This window comes from Bombus vancouverensis, unplaced genomic scaffold (assembly GCF_051014615.1).
Source record: "Bombus vancouverensis nearcticus unplaced genomic scaffold, iyBomVanc1_principal scaffold0064, whole genome shotgun sequence".
Classification (NCBI taxonomy): domain Eukaryota; kingdom Metazoa; phylum Arthropoda; class Insecta; order Hymenoptera; family Apidae; genus Bombus; species Bombus vancouverensis.
This window is the reverse complement of record NW_027468955.1, coordinates 225,289-242,223: the sequence shown is the minus strand read 5'-3', so window position 1 is coordinate 242,223 and position 16,935 is coordinate 225,289. Positions and strand designations below refer to the sequence as shown.

Below are 16,935 nucleotides of genomic sequence, written 5' to 3'. Positions count from 1 at the left end.
AAATTACACCTTTAATATATTCCGATATTACAATAACTTACTTTTCTCTACGTCAATGGACACGAAAGACGTTGAGTGAGGAATTAGAACAAGTGTGGATCGTTGGAAACCACTATGCTGCGGTCTACCATTCGTTTTACCCTATATATACCACGGAACAAAGGATAATTTTCACCGGCTTGGCTATGGCTACTGGCGTGGATCCAAGTATTCGGGCCATACTAGACGCTATGCAGAAGCAGAACGAAATCAAGTTAAGAAAACTGTTAAAGGAGACTATTAAAGCAGCGACTAGTCGGAGTTATCAGGGTAGTTTAGTTTCTAATAATTTGAACAAAAGCTTGGAGAAAACAGACGTTACTGTAGGAAATGAAGAAATGGTTTTGAAAGAATTTTCAAAAGAATTGCAGTCTAATGTAGAACATTCTTATGAAAAGAAAGTATCAATTGACACCGCTTCACAGGATTATATTTTCATTAAAACAGACTTAATGTTTGATGTCAATAGCTCAACAGAATACCAGAAAGAGTCTGTGAAACGAAGGAAAGAAGATATTACAGTATTGTATAATGATTTGTCACCATCTTCGTCACAAGATACTCAAAATTTACAAGAATGGTTTGACAAAAAAAGTAAAAGTTTAGGAGAAGCAGAAAAAGATCATAACAAGAAGGATAATATTTCAATGAGAAATATTTTGGACGGCGATACAAATAAAGAAAACCAAATTGAAACGAAGGAATTAGAAGCAGTTAGTAAATAAACTGCTGAAAATGATACAAAATCAATAGACAACGTTGAACAAAATATATCATTAGAATCCATACAAAAAGCAAGAGATAATGCTTACAATAATGAACATTTGCTTATAGAAGAAGACCAAATGATGACAGCGAAAAATGCGTGTGACACTACAGAATCAAAAACTTCAGCAGATCTTATGTCGAGAAATTTAGATGCTAATACACAAGAGAAGTCCTTAGAGAATAAAGATGACAAGAATCCATCTCCATCTATGTTAGATAGTAGTAAACGGAGCAGTCGTTATAATGTTGCTGCAAAGCCTGCTACTTCGCCAAAATTTGAAGAAATTGTTTATAATCAAACCAGACAATCAAACACAAATAAAATTTTGCGAAGCGCTTTAAAGACGAAATTAATCGAAGACAAGTCTGAAATAATTAATAAACAAAAGGCATCGGAAAATGTAGAAAATAAATTTGCCAAAGAAGAAAAAAGAGGTGTTAAACAAAAATCAATTTCAGATAGTGAAAACAAAACAACTGATAAGTTCGTCAACGAAGGGAAGTTCTTTTAACGAACGCAGCTAGTGATAGCGATAGGTATAAATCTGTAGAAAATGATAATGCAGTAACGGGTGTAATAGCAACTGATGAAGCGAAACATAGAGGCAGACCTAGGAGATCGGATAAAGTCGAAGTTAAAAAAGATGAAGATACAAGTGTAAATTCCGACCAATTGCGGGGAGACGTAACCGCGAGGAGAGACGTCAACGGGGGTCGTAAATCCCCGTTACGATTATAACAATCGACACCACGAATTGATCGATCCCCTGATTTCCGTTGAGATAATAGGGGTGATTGAGTTTGTATAACACTGTGATTCACTGAATTATAAATTATATATTTCCAACACTTAGATTACACTGACGTAGAGAAATAAATAGTTAACAACTTGTCGCACGAAGATGTGATAGATATGTACGCTAGAGCAGGGCTCTTATAATGGAAATTAATGTATTAATGGACTTAGCACTATAATATATTTAGGAGAGAAGATGTATGTTCGACAACACCGAGAACCGACAAAAGATTTTCGTGAAGTATGCGACTCTCGCGCTATGTGTAGACTGCCGCGTTAGGCGTTAGTTTTTAGACTGACTGTCGCTCTTTTTCTAATACAGAAGAAAAGTTCGGTGTGGGTGTGCCCCTGTGTCTAAAGAACGCGGATTCGTTGTTCCCACTTTCGTTAGGAAAAGTGAGGGTAACGAACCGCGGTGTCGATTGGTCATGACCTGCACTACTGCTCGAAGGGATGAGTAGGAAGTCTCCTACCATCGTGGTGGATAGATGACTGTGTGCGTGAGGAAAACATAGCTTGTTTTATTAGAGGGCTATTCGGATTTTCCTAATGGGTGCATACCCGCTTTCTCCGTGTTTTAAGTACGCCTAATAAACCCAAGGACCTCTCTAAAAACCGACTGTGTTTCGAGAATATTTTTAAGCTTTAGAAATTCTTCAAGACAAACGGATTGAAGACACATGGCGAAACAATACAGGGAAGTGAAAGTTATGGTGGGTCCTTAGGTTTATTGAGGGTCGAAGTGACGTTACGCAGGCCGGTTGTTGTCCGGTGGCGCGAGCTGGCGCGGGCTGGCGTGCAGATGTTTTAGGCGGCGTAACAACAAGGAAGATCCTAGAAAATGAGAAGGGTGGATTAGAAGAACGAAGAAAACTCGAAGAAGATACAGAGACAGAAGTCAATTCAAAAGGTATATTAAATAATAAGTGCGATTTACTTGATACCGAAAGAGCTATTGAAATTAATGATACGGTTCAAGATATTAAATTTACTGAAGGTAGAAGCCGCACTCAAAATGATATGGAAGATGTAGTAGAAGTTTCACAAGAATTATCTAATAAAAGTAAGTTATCAGAAATAAGGATTGCACTTAACAAAATTGAATATACAAAAACTATTTTACGGAATAAAAAGAATTCATTAGAAAGAGAAAGAGGAGTAAGGGAAAAGAAGAAAATGTACAGACAGAACTGCAGAGTGCAGTGTATCAATGTGCACTAAAAATGCAAGCAACGTGACGATTACTTTTAGAACACCACAAGCACCACGAAAACACAATCAAGACCAAACAAGATCAAGTTCAAAAGTGAAGTTACGTGAGCTTATTACTGCTAACGACCAAAAATTGAATTACGATCCCGAGCATCAACTCGCTGATCTTCAAGTAGAATGTTCCGACAAAGACAGGACGACACAAGAGTTCGAGAAGCACATAGAGGACATGAAGGAGGAAGTGCGAAAATTAGAATTGCAACTCGACGAGTTACAAAAAAAAGAAAAACACACACGCACGTAAAAGGAGTTCAATCTTTTGGAATACAAATTGAAGAACTAACAATAAAATTAGAAGAAATAACGCAGAAGAAATAAGTCACAAATATGAAATTGCCTGATGGCTGATGTTGATCGTTGACGTTTATAATGATTGAATTTCGTCAACGGCGCCATCTGGATCCTTGTTGAAAAATTAGAATAGCCGCAACAGCACCATTGAGCTCATCGCCCAGAGTAGCGTTTGTTGGTGAGTCGAGGAGCTGGAGGATATCTTATCCTCAAGGACATAAATTTCACCGGTTCCAGTAATGTTTTCTACGTGGTCCAAGCATTCAAACTCACAACATCGTTTTCCAAGGCGAAATTTCCTGCATGGCTGTAGTAAACAGAAATCGATCAATTGTACAGATCAATCGTCACTCGACTGCTCGAGAATTCAGGTCATCCAGAGAATAGAATAGAGACGTGGAAAAATGTAGTGCGATCATCGCAGTGGGAGGAAATAGGGGGATAGGGACCAAATGAATGAACGAGATGTTAAGGACAACTGACGATAAGTTCTTCTTTTGTCGAGAATTGCATGTTTGTGAATGGTTTGTGGGTGGTTAGGTGGAGAGAATTGAAGAGTTTGGAGGTGACTGGAAGAGTGTTTTGGGCAAGGTAGATTGCAGAATAGTTGCGGTAGCATTGTGTTAATTATGGGTTTGTACATGTAATCTTTGTATGTATCACTACATACAACCTAACGTATATCTTTAATAATACATCAGAGTTTTAGTTATTTCATAGCTATGAATTTTATACTCTATAATCTTGACGTTTTATTTCACAGAAGCGTTTGAATATCCATAAAAATTAAATGAACCAATGTATTCATTATCTTATAGAGAAGATATATTATTTTTAATTATGTTCCAATTATTTATCATGATCCTGATTTTCTTATTCTGAAAATTTGAAAGGAAGTTTTGTAGTTTGATACTTTCAGCGACAAAGGGTCAATATTGCTTTAGTATATTTCGTCACATATACATGTATATCTATATATCCACCGAAAATGCGCTTTTGTAGACAAACGCTCGATTCGCGTCATAGCTTTTAAAGCTTGTCGCATCTCAATCCGTTGGAAAAAGTTTTTCCTGTAGCATATTTTATTTTTACGAACCAACAGGTCTTTGTTTATTTCCTTCTTTTCTTTGCTCCAATTCGCCCATTGTTTTTTCAAGGATAGTATTTCAGAGCCATTAGTCAAGTTCATTGTAACAATAAACGTACGTTTCGGAAACATTTTGTGCTGTGAAACAGAATACACTAAAGTTTGAAGGTCACATCGATTTTCGAAAGTTTATAAATGGAGGTGTATGACAGTATCACCAGCGACAGTATCACTGTCCCCAAGCGCCAAAATACGTTCTGACTACTATTTTATGTATCTCGCAGAAGTATGTCTTCATTCATCATCTCCCATGCCATCCACCAACGTGTTCTTAACATGTTATCTCCTAGTAAAATATTGATGTTGAGTCAGATATCCAACTGAATAATCTTTTCGGTGTCTACTATAAGACATTTAAAACCAAGGCTCGTACACACGTGTGCTTATACGTCAGATGTAATACTTAACACGAAACCTGCTTATATTAATATTAAATTTATGCATAGTAGGATGTTCGACCTTTGTAAAAATGAAATTATAATACATACAGTTTCACCGTGGAAAAGTGAATCTTTCTAGCATGTCCACGCAAATGCAGGGGAGGGGAGGACTGTGCATGCACCAAACAACTTTACGTTCGTAATTTTTCACACAAATGTACAACTGTAGGGAAATAATTATCTCTGATTTTTCGGATGTTAGGAATCGACAATATCGCATAACGGAATGCTGTGTTCTACGTATTCTATTTTTGTTACGAAAGTGGTACAAACGAAGTCCACATAAGAATAGTACAACAAAATCGGTTGAAGTTAGGTTATCGTGCAGATATCGCGGCTTTTGCATTGGAAATCACGCAACTGCCAGTCTCGTCGTTCCTTGTAAACGAAAGAAAGGTATTGTAATCGGTCGGAATTAACATAAAACTCGTCGCATGCGACCATATGGCCTGAATGTTGAATAAACGAGACTAGAGCGCGAGCTATGTGATTCTAACCGTTTAGGCGGAAACTAATGATTGTAACCAGAGCCGAGATATATGCCAATATTACTTTGCTCGACAAAGCGTATAAGATGAGGAGAGAATCGCGATAAGGTAGAACAAGAGACAGATATTCTCTACGTAAAGCAAGTCTGTCAACTAGATTGAAATCCTATAGTTATAACTACAGTGAATCCATATTCTGGCGAATTGTCTTTTCACAAATGAAGCTTCTGAAGAACGGAATTGATACAATAACTACTGTTCATTCATAACTACTGTTGTAAGGATCTATATATTTGTCTATCTATATCTATATATATCGATCTATATATATTTGTCAGAATGTCATTTTATCAAAAAACCCATCCTCTGTAATCATAGTTTAACGAAGCATAATTAATAGAAGAGGTAGAGCGTTAAGTGGAGATGATTTAATCACAGTTAAGTAGATAAATCTCTATATTAGTCTCTTTAATTAAAATGTCCTACGTTTTATTTGCGTCATTTTTTTCCTTCGTCCAATTTAAAATGTTTAAATAACAATAGCCTATACAATATAATTTTATGTAAAAAAATTGATTATACCATGTTTATTACAGATATTTAACATTTTTGTGTACATACAAAATTTAAATTATACCTCGCTTGAGAACAAAAATTCTATTTATTTTCCTAACATGTACTAATAATTATTGATCAAACTAGAAAAAGCTGGAGGAGATTACTTAGGAAGATTACTTAGCATCTTATATTCCTGGCAAGGCTCGAACGTTTTATCTTCCTTTAGATTTTCCTAAGTTTCCATTTCTCTGACTTGCTATTTTAGTTAGCTTAGTATACGTGCTATACATAGGTATGTATAGTGTCATGATCGCGACAGTCGTGAGATACCCACGCTTTATCCTCTGTAAACTATTTATAAAAGAAGAACAAATTACATGTTAGAACTTTCATTCAATTTACCAATACAAATAATTTTAAACAAGAAAAAAGACCTAATGCAGTGGTTTCAACTTAAACATATCCAACAGTTATTTACGAATAAATAGTATAAATCTTTTAGCAACATGAAATTCGCGATATTTATTCAAATATTTATATTTACAGTGCGCCATCAGCAAAGAAAACGTGTTTATCGAAAGGTGCGCTATCGATTTTATGCTTTTTTATGCTTTTGCCACGCAAACAGGGAAATTGCAACTCAAAATTGAATTCGCACTGCAAAGCGTCGACGTTACGAAGTAAATATCAATTACATACTTCAAAAACACCGAAGGTATCACACGGAATCAGAGAGATTCTATGAGAAGTTAAACGCATAGTCACCCTATTGGGAATAGGATTGCTTTGATTCGAGCTCAAACATAGGGAAAGCTGAAAGAATCTTTTGCGGATCTTCCTTCTTCTCTACGTTGGATTTTATACAAAACGACTTTAACCTTTTCAAGGAAATACGGAAATAAGGATTTTAGATAGAGAGATTTATCTGGAAGGAAATGGATAGAAAACGTAGAACCAGTTCTTGTTGGTTGAAAGATTTTTTCTCTTCGCAGAGATTCAAGCTTTAAAGAACGATCAAATATGTGCGCAGCTGACTTACGCGTGAAGTTATTATTAAAAAAAATTGTTGCATTTAAAAGGATAAATATTAATTTAAATTTAAAAAAATTGTTAGTTCAATTATCATAAGTTTAAAGATATGTAGATATTGTATTTACATATCGAAAATCAGACAGCAATATTAATTAACACACCTAGTCAAACGCACACGTACTTTAAAACCGTGCTTTAAAATCGATATTCGCTGAAACAATACATCGCTCTGCGCTTCCAATTTGTTTTCGCACGAAGAGTCAGTCCACTCATTGTTACCGTCACCATCTCTACCGTAATCTATATTACTCGAATAAATTCTATATCTTGATTGGAAAATCACATATTTTAACGAACTTCCTTATTTTTTGTTTTTTATGACTTTAATTGGCAATTTCCATAATGTTCTATAACTTGACAATAGACTGATAATATTTCAGGATATATATACATACATCATGTTTTTGAGGATTCTGTAGTAAAATATATTATAATAAATTATAGGAAAAACAAACTATTTAAGAAAAAATTACCACCTTCGAGTAATAAATTATAGAAGGTTACCAATGTAATTTAAAACTTAAAACTTAAAAATAATCTATTACACGTAAGAAAGAAAAAGATTTCTTCGCAAACGGTAACTCGAAAATTACAGCCATTGCTGTAGAAACATAGTTTTACAGGGAGAAGAATTTCGCTAGAAACTCTCGACGATGTCACATCAAGCGAAAATTCAATAAAGCGATTACTAACCATACTACCAGCGGCAATCGTGTTACGGCAATTCGTAAATCAGTTAGTCTTCTATTTGCAGAAACGTCTCTGGCAATATCGTCACACTCTTGATTACGTCGGCGCTATCAAATGGTCTTTGGAAGAAAGTTTTAAATCGTATCGTATTAAATTTTCCATTATCTACTTTTGCCCATGGCGTCGTTCCAACAAATGAATTCGAGTTCTGAATCGCTTTGTCTCGTATTACGATTTTATAACGGTGTTTCTTTAAACTTTAAACGATCGTAATAAATGTATTTACGGACGATGACCGATATCTGGTCTGTCTTAAAGTTTCAACTAATTAGTGCCCCGTTACTTTGGACGTTATGAAATGTTTTATAACCAAAGACTTATCTTCTCTTTTGGTAGTTGCATAAGAGAAGACTGAGCCATTGAAACGCTCGAATAGATTAGCTGATTCGCTTAACGTATTTTTACTTCCGACGAGCTAAACACAAGAGCAGAAAGCACATAAGGAATAATACAGAAACGTCAAACGTATACAGAAATATATTTCGTAAAAGCATTAGTACGTAACATGTCTTTATAATTCTATTTATGTATAGTAAAATGGCTTGTATCCATTTTCATGAATTATAACTGACATTTCAAAGCATTCATGTAGATATGTAACTCTCGTTAATTAATAATTTAACAATGCGTCATGAAACGTATCATTTTCGTTTCTTCCTTTGTTTCGTTATACACAGGAACGAATTTGTAAATAAAGATGTATAATCAACGATAGCATATGACAGCGAGTATAATAACTGTCAGCAAAGGAAGAGGTCGGTAAAATGATTGTGGTTGATTTCAGTGTATCGGTAAATAAGCTTTGACAGACGTTGCCGGGGGACTCGGTGTCGGTGAAACCGCGTCGATGAAATGATTGTCAGTAATTTAAAGATAACCCAATTTATTGATCTGTCTCCCCTTCATGGCGTTGTACGTCTCTCTATAAAACATATTCTACCTCGGAGGGCTGAAAAATTTAACTTGGTCTCACTGGACTGGACTGTAAGTAAGAAAATTGAAATGCAAAATCCACGTGTGAGCGCAACGGTTTAGATGGAAAGTTCGATAGGACAATTATGTATATTAGCCTGAAAGAAAGCTCGTGGCTTCGCACGCAACACGTAATTTCCCTCGCTGAAATAATCCTATTACAACGATACGATTTAAAATTTTCCTTAACAGACCTCGCAATGTAATTCTTCATCTACAATTTTTTATTCGGCCTGAAACAAGAGACTTTCGAAGCCTTATAAAGTCTCGCGAATCTAAAAGTCAGGTTTCAACGTATTTTCGCGTCTTATTCTATAATACTGAAAACATTAAAGGTGTTAACGATTATTGTCTCACTATGTACGTACATCAAACGAGTACTTACGTAAGAGACGAATGGAAATGGAAACAGCCGAGAATAATTGAAGATAATTTGAATACGTTCCAGGCTATAATACAATTTCTCGTGAACCGTAATTGATTCGCAGAAGGGAATTGCTGCTTCTCACGACTAGCAAAGTGTTTCGCAAAAAAAAAAAAAAGAAAAGAAAAATGGTATCGGAAGGATAGAAAAAAAGCGGTGGCCTACATCAAGCAATCTTCATGCCGATAATGCATTTATTATTCAGTTCGTTCATTTTCTATCGCGTAACAGACACTGGGATAACTGACAGAACGAGCGTATAAATCTTGCATCTCTCGACCTGACTTCTCCCGATGGAAAAATATTTACTGGTCTGGAATCGTGCATCGCTAATTAGTAAAAAAGTAATAAGCAAGAAAGCAATTATACTACCGGATTGGTATTTCTATTTTATTGGAGATTAATTAACCTGAGTAAACCAACAAAAACTTATCGAAAATCAATCGAAATTAAATCACCTTTTCAAACAGGCTATAAATAGCCAACTAATATTTGCAGTAATAAACTTCACTTTCGAATAAAGTATACGCTCTATAAATTGTAAATTGATAATTTCGTTATTATATCATTTTTCTTAGTCTAAACTGAATTCAGTGAAAAGAGCTTTCAATTGAATTACACACTTCATTAGTTTATGAATTATATTCGTTACCATACGTACAAAAGAAGGATGACTGGTTTAAAAATTCAAAGGGTAGAACCTCCAAGCTCACGATTGGAAACAGATTCAGTTCAATGGTTTAATTTGCCATTTAATTGAATTCTCTGGCAATTTCAGCGAACTGTGGGCTTTAGAAGTATCCAGCATTCAAAGGCAAGACCTCCTCCATCTTTCTCTTTCTTTCAGTTCCAACCTCAAGTAATTGACCTGTTAATTCGACGCTATATTTACATGCTAGCAAGGGATTCAGACGACTTCATTGCGTTAAATTCGCAATTTAGCAAACACGAATGTCTCAATCAATTTGTAGTTCGAAACAAATAAAAGATAATCAATTTTTCAAAATAACAATCGATATGTTCAATGCATTTGTCGATGCATTTGATCGTTATGTTCATTTAGCATTTTTATAATAAAAGCGTAGAACACATGTACATACACATAATATTCCATGAAATGATTTATACAGACTATGAGTCTCGTTTTATCATATTATAAAAGAATGAATTTCTCCCAATAAATGTAACTTCATACAAAATCTCGTTTAAAAAATTCAGTTTTTATTCTCATCAAATTAATTTAATATCGGAATATGTCATTTTAGTCGTTATAAAAATTTTATGTCAAAAAGTGTTCACAGATACATATATAAATAAATGTCCAATCCTATGCATTTATTTAAATCATTATTTAAATTCATAATTTATGAAATCTGAACTTAAATATTTATTAACAATATTCTGACGAATATGTAATGAAAGATAAAAGCAGCTTTATTTTTTTTATAGGATGGCTCATGCTTTTTATTCATTTTATGTTTTTCGTTGTCAGCGCGTAACTACCTATCAGCCGCATGAATGCCAGGTTTTACTACTCAGAAGCGAAGAAGCGAAGAAGCAAATATACGTTACCTTGCATGGAAAAACGTTAGATACATATAAAAGTCATAACGTAGCTATTTACACATGGGGAATATTTATTTTTGTATGAAATATTTTTGCTTCTGAATTCTCATTATAAATGTACGTCCATTTCCTACGTTAAAGTACGTCTCTGCTTTGAAAACCTTCATTTAAATATAACGGTTAACAAAATATTATTAGAGAAATATTAAAACGAGACGCTAAAAGAACATTTTAATAAAGTACAAATGATTATTTGTTCTTTATTAAATTGCACTGCTGTAACTCTAATTTTATTAAATTCTAAATGAATCATTTATAAACTGAACCGGAATATAAAATTTTATTCCGCAAAAATCATAAAGTTGAAAGTTAGGAACGAATAACAAATGAATAACCTAGTTTCATTAAAAGGCACGTGGTTAAGGTACGCCAATCCGCGTAATAACTTTGACACTCCAATTATTATAAAATATGTATCCTTAAGGGATTTTTTTGCGCGAATGCAAAATACTTTTCATACGTGCAACTGAATAAATGGGGCGTGATTTTCAATATTTCTTTTTGTAGAATTTATAACAAAGTAACTTTTTCACAAATGTTTTCGCTAACATTTTTACAACGTAAATGTCTTCTTTTGTAATTAATAATTTCAACATTTCTCTGAACAGTTTCGTTGCGATAAAAAAAATATACAAAGCTTATGACGTGCTTGTTTAAAAATATTTATACGGAACAAGACTTTGAATTTGTCAGACCAATCGTTCTAACGAACGAATAAATTAAACGACTCGTAACAAAAAATTATTCCTGTCCATGTTTCTCTTTGTAAAAGTAATTCAAGGCAAGTTAGATGAATCGCTGTGTACCCTATTCGCGTAGCATCTGCTTTAACGACCAGCGTGCAAGCGTTAACGGTGTGCTTTAGTTTCTCTCTGGTTGTGTTAAGTGTTTAAGTAATGAGCATATACTCACTTCGGGCGGGTAGCATATGATCGACACGCACCAGTCCGGCCTCGAATTATAGCAGATGCAGAAACTGCAAACCGAAAGTCCCGGCTCAAACGTAAGAGCATGTCGAATGGTTTCTCCTTGAAAGTCAGCACAGCTGCTGTTTGTAGCATCTGAAAACGATTCTCAGCTTGAATATCTTTGCCATTCGACGGTCGTACGCGCAGTTACGTTAACCGTTTCAACGCCACTCAGCGTGATCATGCTGTACGCGTAGTGTGGTGAACTGTGTCGCGATGTTTGGTTACGATTGTCAATTCACAACGCGCTCGGTTCCGAACGTAGCTTGTCGCTAGTCTATCAGAGTTTCCTCTCGTAATTACTTTTCTTTCAAATAATCGTAAACCAAATAAAGAAAAAACTAATGTATAAATTACCTCTTGAATTGGAAAACCAATTACAGAACGTCACACAAACAAAAGGTAAAGCACGAATATTTGGCAACCTTTTGACTCTTTAGTGTAACGTTTCTGATATAGCTGATGAAGTGAAGCGTGAACGCGTTGAACGGTATGTTTCGACAAAAAAAAAGAGCAGTGCAATCGAGTTGATCGACACTTCTCGTAAATAAACAAACGAAGCGCTATTGCGCTTCATGGTACAATCCGATACGGATTTTTAAAACATCCCTGATACTGAAACGGCTAATAGCGTTACGAAAACGATCGTGCCAGGAAATTTTTGTTCAACGGATCCGCATTGCGACTGCCACGATGCTTCTACGTAGCATTGATGCTTCATCGATGAAGCACGATTGAAATTGGATATTCGATTTCTTACTGGGGAGAGAGTTTTCATATCGTGTTTACTGTTTCACTTCGCAAGTGTGCTTTACAGTATACGTTAGAACTTGAAATCGAGCTATTTGAGTTAAAGTCGCTTGTAGCTTGAAATGACGTTTAAAGGATATAAGAATAATAGAAGGCTAAAATTCAAAAGTGTATATATACATTACTAATATATAATGCCTATAATATATAATATAATAAATAATAATGCCTATATATTGACTACTTTATCAATTAATTAAATCCGTGCATATCAAGTTTTCTATAATTTAGTACTTTCGTGTAACTACAGAAATTTGATGCAATATAAAACTTGATTAAAACAGCGATTCATTAGGAAACGAGAATAATGATGCAAATATTTTTTGTAGCCATTATATAGGATTTCGATCGCATAATTAATCAGTATCAACTTACCATTCTTTAACGGAAAAGCGTAAAGAGGGACAGGCGGTACAGAGACCGCAATTATGATCACTTGCAGACAGAATCTCCAACAGTACATCTTCTTAGTCGTAATCAGATCAGATGCGATCAGATGCGTAAAAGAAGTTTAGCAGTGATGTAGGTACCGCACTAGCCAGAAGTATCTGCGACAGAAATCAGAATACACTCGTTTTCGCATGGTTGGATCAATTTCGCGTGGGACTAACCTGATTGAACCTAACGCGGGATAATTGCTCAACTCACGACCTTAACCAGCCCGCTTGATTCTCTGTAAATGCTTGAAATTGACGCTTGGATTCTTTCCAGATTAACTAGCTTTGCCCTCCCCCCCTCCCGTTATCTATTTTCTTAGATCGACTTAAACTGCCGCAACATATTATCTTTCTTCTTTTCTTTTCTTTTCTTTTCTTTTCTTTTCTTTTCTTTTCTTTTCTTTTCTTTTCTTTTCTTTTCTTTTCTTTTCTTTTCTTTTCTTTTCTTTTCTTTTCTTTTCTTTTCTTTTCTTTTCTTTTCTTTTCTTTTCTTTTCTTTTCTTTTCTTTTCTTTTCTTTTCTTTTCTTTTCTTTTCTTTTCTTTTCTTTTCTTTTCTTTTCTTTTCTTTTCTTTTCTTTTCTTTTCTTTTCTTTTCTTTTCTTTTCTTTTCTTTTCTTTTCTTTTCTTTTCTTTTCTTTTCTTTTGATCTTTTAAAGCCCTAAATCGCTGGCTATTATATTTTGTACACTCAATTACTCTGTAAGTCATAAGTACATATATTTTACAACGTTATTTGTCATATTTCAGTTAAACCCCAGAAAAGCCAGAAATATATTTGCAGCGTGTTTTAACGCGTCCCTGGCAAAGATCTCAAAAACGAGTTGCGACACAATTTAAAGCGACAAATAGCACCGCGTGTCTCGTTGTGGTAACACACGGTTCGCCAGCTTTTTAAAAGCGCTCTCCGTTTGCTTTTTCCTCTCTTCCCTGTCTCTTCGTTTTTTCTTAACGAGCAAAACCATTTTCGCGAGGACGAGAGTACGGAAATGACGTACTGGCAATTTTGTTTTGTGATAATACAAGCAGCTCGGTTTCAGTGAATTAAACTTGGCCCCAAGCTTCTACTTATCCCTACCTTCCTTTCCTTTATTTTCCCTTCTATATCGGTTTTGCGGTTTTCCACATTTCCATCACAATAAACCATGTTTTTTCTCGATTTTACATGTTAGCCAATGATTCACGGCAAAAGCGTCGACTGTAAAAATATTTGTAGTTGCAATAGCAACAAGTATGTTTTCTCAAATAGAAAATATTGGCAGCGTACACGCTGGCAAAACAATTCATGAATAGCTCGTCCTCTGCTTGTTATTTGTTTCGATACTGTTAGCAAACAAATTCATGAAACATACTGGTATAGCGTAAAATGAACATAAAAGTTTTGCGTACACTTGAGAGCTGAACTTTGGCTGTTATACGTATATTATATATATACGCACACAGTTATGTATATGTATATATATATAGAAAATTCCTTAGAACTTTGAGCTTAATAACATATTAAAATCATTAACATTAAGGAGGTGAACTTTACTTACCAATTACCAAAGTTTCTTCCGCCAAATAATACATAAAAATTGAAAAAGATAATGTAACTAGTTTTAACTTTTTTTTGTGTTATAATTTGAATCACTCGATTTATCCGACTGAGGATGGTCGATCGCAATCTCAATTTATACATATTCTCATCGCATGAAATAGATCACATGAGGGATTTTCAAAAGTCGATGGAATATTAATGGCGATTAATTATTTACAGGTGTATTCTGTGCGGCTAAAGCAGTCACCTAATGAATTATTGAGTACCAGGAATGTTAGCGGTAAACAGGATTGCGGCTATGAATGATTCTCTAATGTGTATATTAGAGATGAATTTGATAATTTATCCTCATAATATGCAATCCGCTTTTAAGTGGAAATCATAATTAACAATTTCTGTTTGATCAAATATGAAGAGCAGATAAATCGATACGCTTAAATCAATATTAGAATTTCTTAACATTTTTATCAAATATTTTAGCACTGTAGAAGCGTCGTAGTAGAGAAATATTAGGTTGTTCCAAAAGTTTCTTTCGTTTTATAAGAAAGTAATAGATGTACAACATTTTTCGTTTTATATTATTTTATTGAATTACGTGTGATCTACCTTTTTCCAATTTAATATAAAATAATATAGAATAACATAACTGTCATTTCTTTATAAAACGAAAGAAACTTGGCACAACCTAATAGGAATTTACTTTTATTATCCATTATAAAAATGGATTGTTAATCCTCTAGGAGATACGAACAATATAATTGCAATTAATAAGGAATAAGCTAGCATAACTTAAACCAGCTTTTGCAGAAAGCTATTAGCTGAAGATGTTTATTAAACAATGACAACATGAATTTTCTTAAGTACCCCATTTGGTACTTAATCTACTTCGTAAGTACTGTGTGTCCTAGCCTTCAAAGGATGCAATTTTAACCAGAATGTTTCACATTACCTACCCGTATTGTTTCCTTGTAATATAATTTATATTTACATTATCTACGTTACGTTACATTCTACGCGTTAATGTAATGTGATTTTTATTTCTAATCGAGTTATTTAAAATTTGTAGTATCTCAATAAAAAATTAACAGCCTGCAAAAACTTCACAGAAGCATTAGTATCTTCGAAACTATTGAATTCAAATGGCTAATATTCTTTAACAATATGCACTCGACGACGTTTATCGAGAGAAGTGATACTATTATGTGACGTAATAGTTAAACTTTCAATTCATATACATATATCGTTTATGAAAAAGTAGTCATTCTGCTTTTGTGATCTGTGACACACTATAAATTCTCATAAGCTAACTAACGCGTAATCTTCTGTAACGTATTAATATAATATAGGTATGTATATCTCGACTTTGAGCAACCAATTGGTGATAAATAAGCTTTAGTACATACTTCTTACACGTAACAAGAGACCAGTTAACATCTCTGCTCTTAAAAGAAAAACGAAAGAAACTCTGAAAAGCTGCAGAGTTCAGGTCGAATAACACCAGCTCAGATAAATGACCCTCTAACTTACCTTTGTCCTCATCGACGTCAGTGATTTTAAAGCTAGTTATAAAGTGCACTTCTCAGTCGGCCTTTGAACTTTCAATAGTGCTTACGGCTCGTATACTCTAGTTTGAATGCTACAATGTAAGCCAAGTCAACTGTAACTAGCGTTCGCGTGATTGTCGCTATCTATTATTCACGCGTTACACGTTCACCAGACAAACGCGTCTACCGGTTGACATTGTTTTCTGTCCTGAGTTTCAAAGCAATTATGTTGCTTCGTGTAATCAAATCTCGCCAAACTAACGATAAGTTCTTGTTTGATCTTACACAGTTACTAAAACTATACAAGTTAAACCAATCTAGCCTAAACAAGTAATGTCGTTATATATTCTTTTTTAAATCTATATATTGTTTAATAAATCGTGGTTAGGATATAGTAGCTGACAAAAATATTCGGACAAATATATTTGTAGAAACATTTTAGGAGTGTATTATGCATAGTGGCACCATTTAATACTGTACTGTGACTATCATGGTCGTGTTGGTATTATTCGAAACTAATCTGAAAATCTGTATGGAATTTGTAAGATATTTAGTACGAGTACTGTGCATTACTGATATGTACACAACCGAGACGAGATAACGAAGGTACTGCTCTCCATCGTTCATCGCTACGCGTTGCTAATAGCAACGTATAATGCATATATATCTCGCAAAGACCATAAAAGTACCCAATGGAACCACGTTTAATATTTGATAATAATGTCCCATTACAGTTTCGTCATTTTCAATTAATTAAACACGACCCTCTCTTTAAAAATTAGAAGATAAAATACGTAATACAAATCTACTCGAAATCTTTTAAACCTTACGGACGACTACTTATGGTCTTTAAAAGCAGCAGGGATTAGCAGAATATTAACTGCGGATTTTTCTTGGACCGCAGCATGCAATATGGAATATGGTTATTAAAATGTACACTGAAAATTTCATATCCATAAGATACTCGTGCTTGTA

At 34.4% G+C, this 16,935-nt stretch overlaps 1 protein-coding gene and 1 long non-coding RNA gene across 2 annotated transcripts in view; one reads left to right on the top strand and one right to left on the bottom strand.

Annotated features, from left to right (window-relative positions):
• LOC143304926 (uncharacterized) overlaps window positions 1-12,956 on the bottom strand; it is a 132,518-nt gene extending 119,562 nt beyond the window's left edge. The window contains exons 1-3 of the mRNA XM_076627468.1: window positions 12,817-12,956; window positions 11,576-11,724; window positions 42-228 (exon numbers count right to left, since the gene is read on the bottom strand). The gene's annotated coding sequence lies outside the window, so the exon portion shown is untranslated. The remainder of the gene's footprint in view (window positions 1-41; window positions 229-11,575; window positions 11,725-12,816) is intronic.
• LOC143304935 (uncharacterized) lies at window positions 11,629-15,011 on the top strand. Its single transcript, XR_013061603.1, has 3 exons — window positions 11,629-12,033; window positions 12,771-12,963; window positions 14,636-15,011. It is a non-coding gene; the product is annotated as an uncharacterized LOC143304935 (long non-coding RNA).
• Window positions 15,012-16,935: the final 1,924 nt, after the last annotated feature.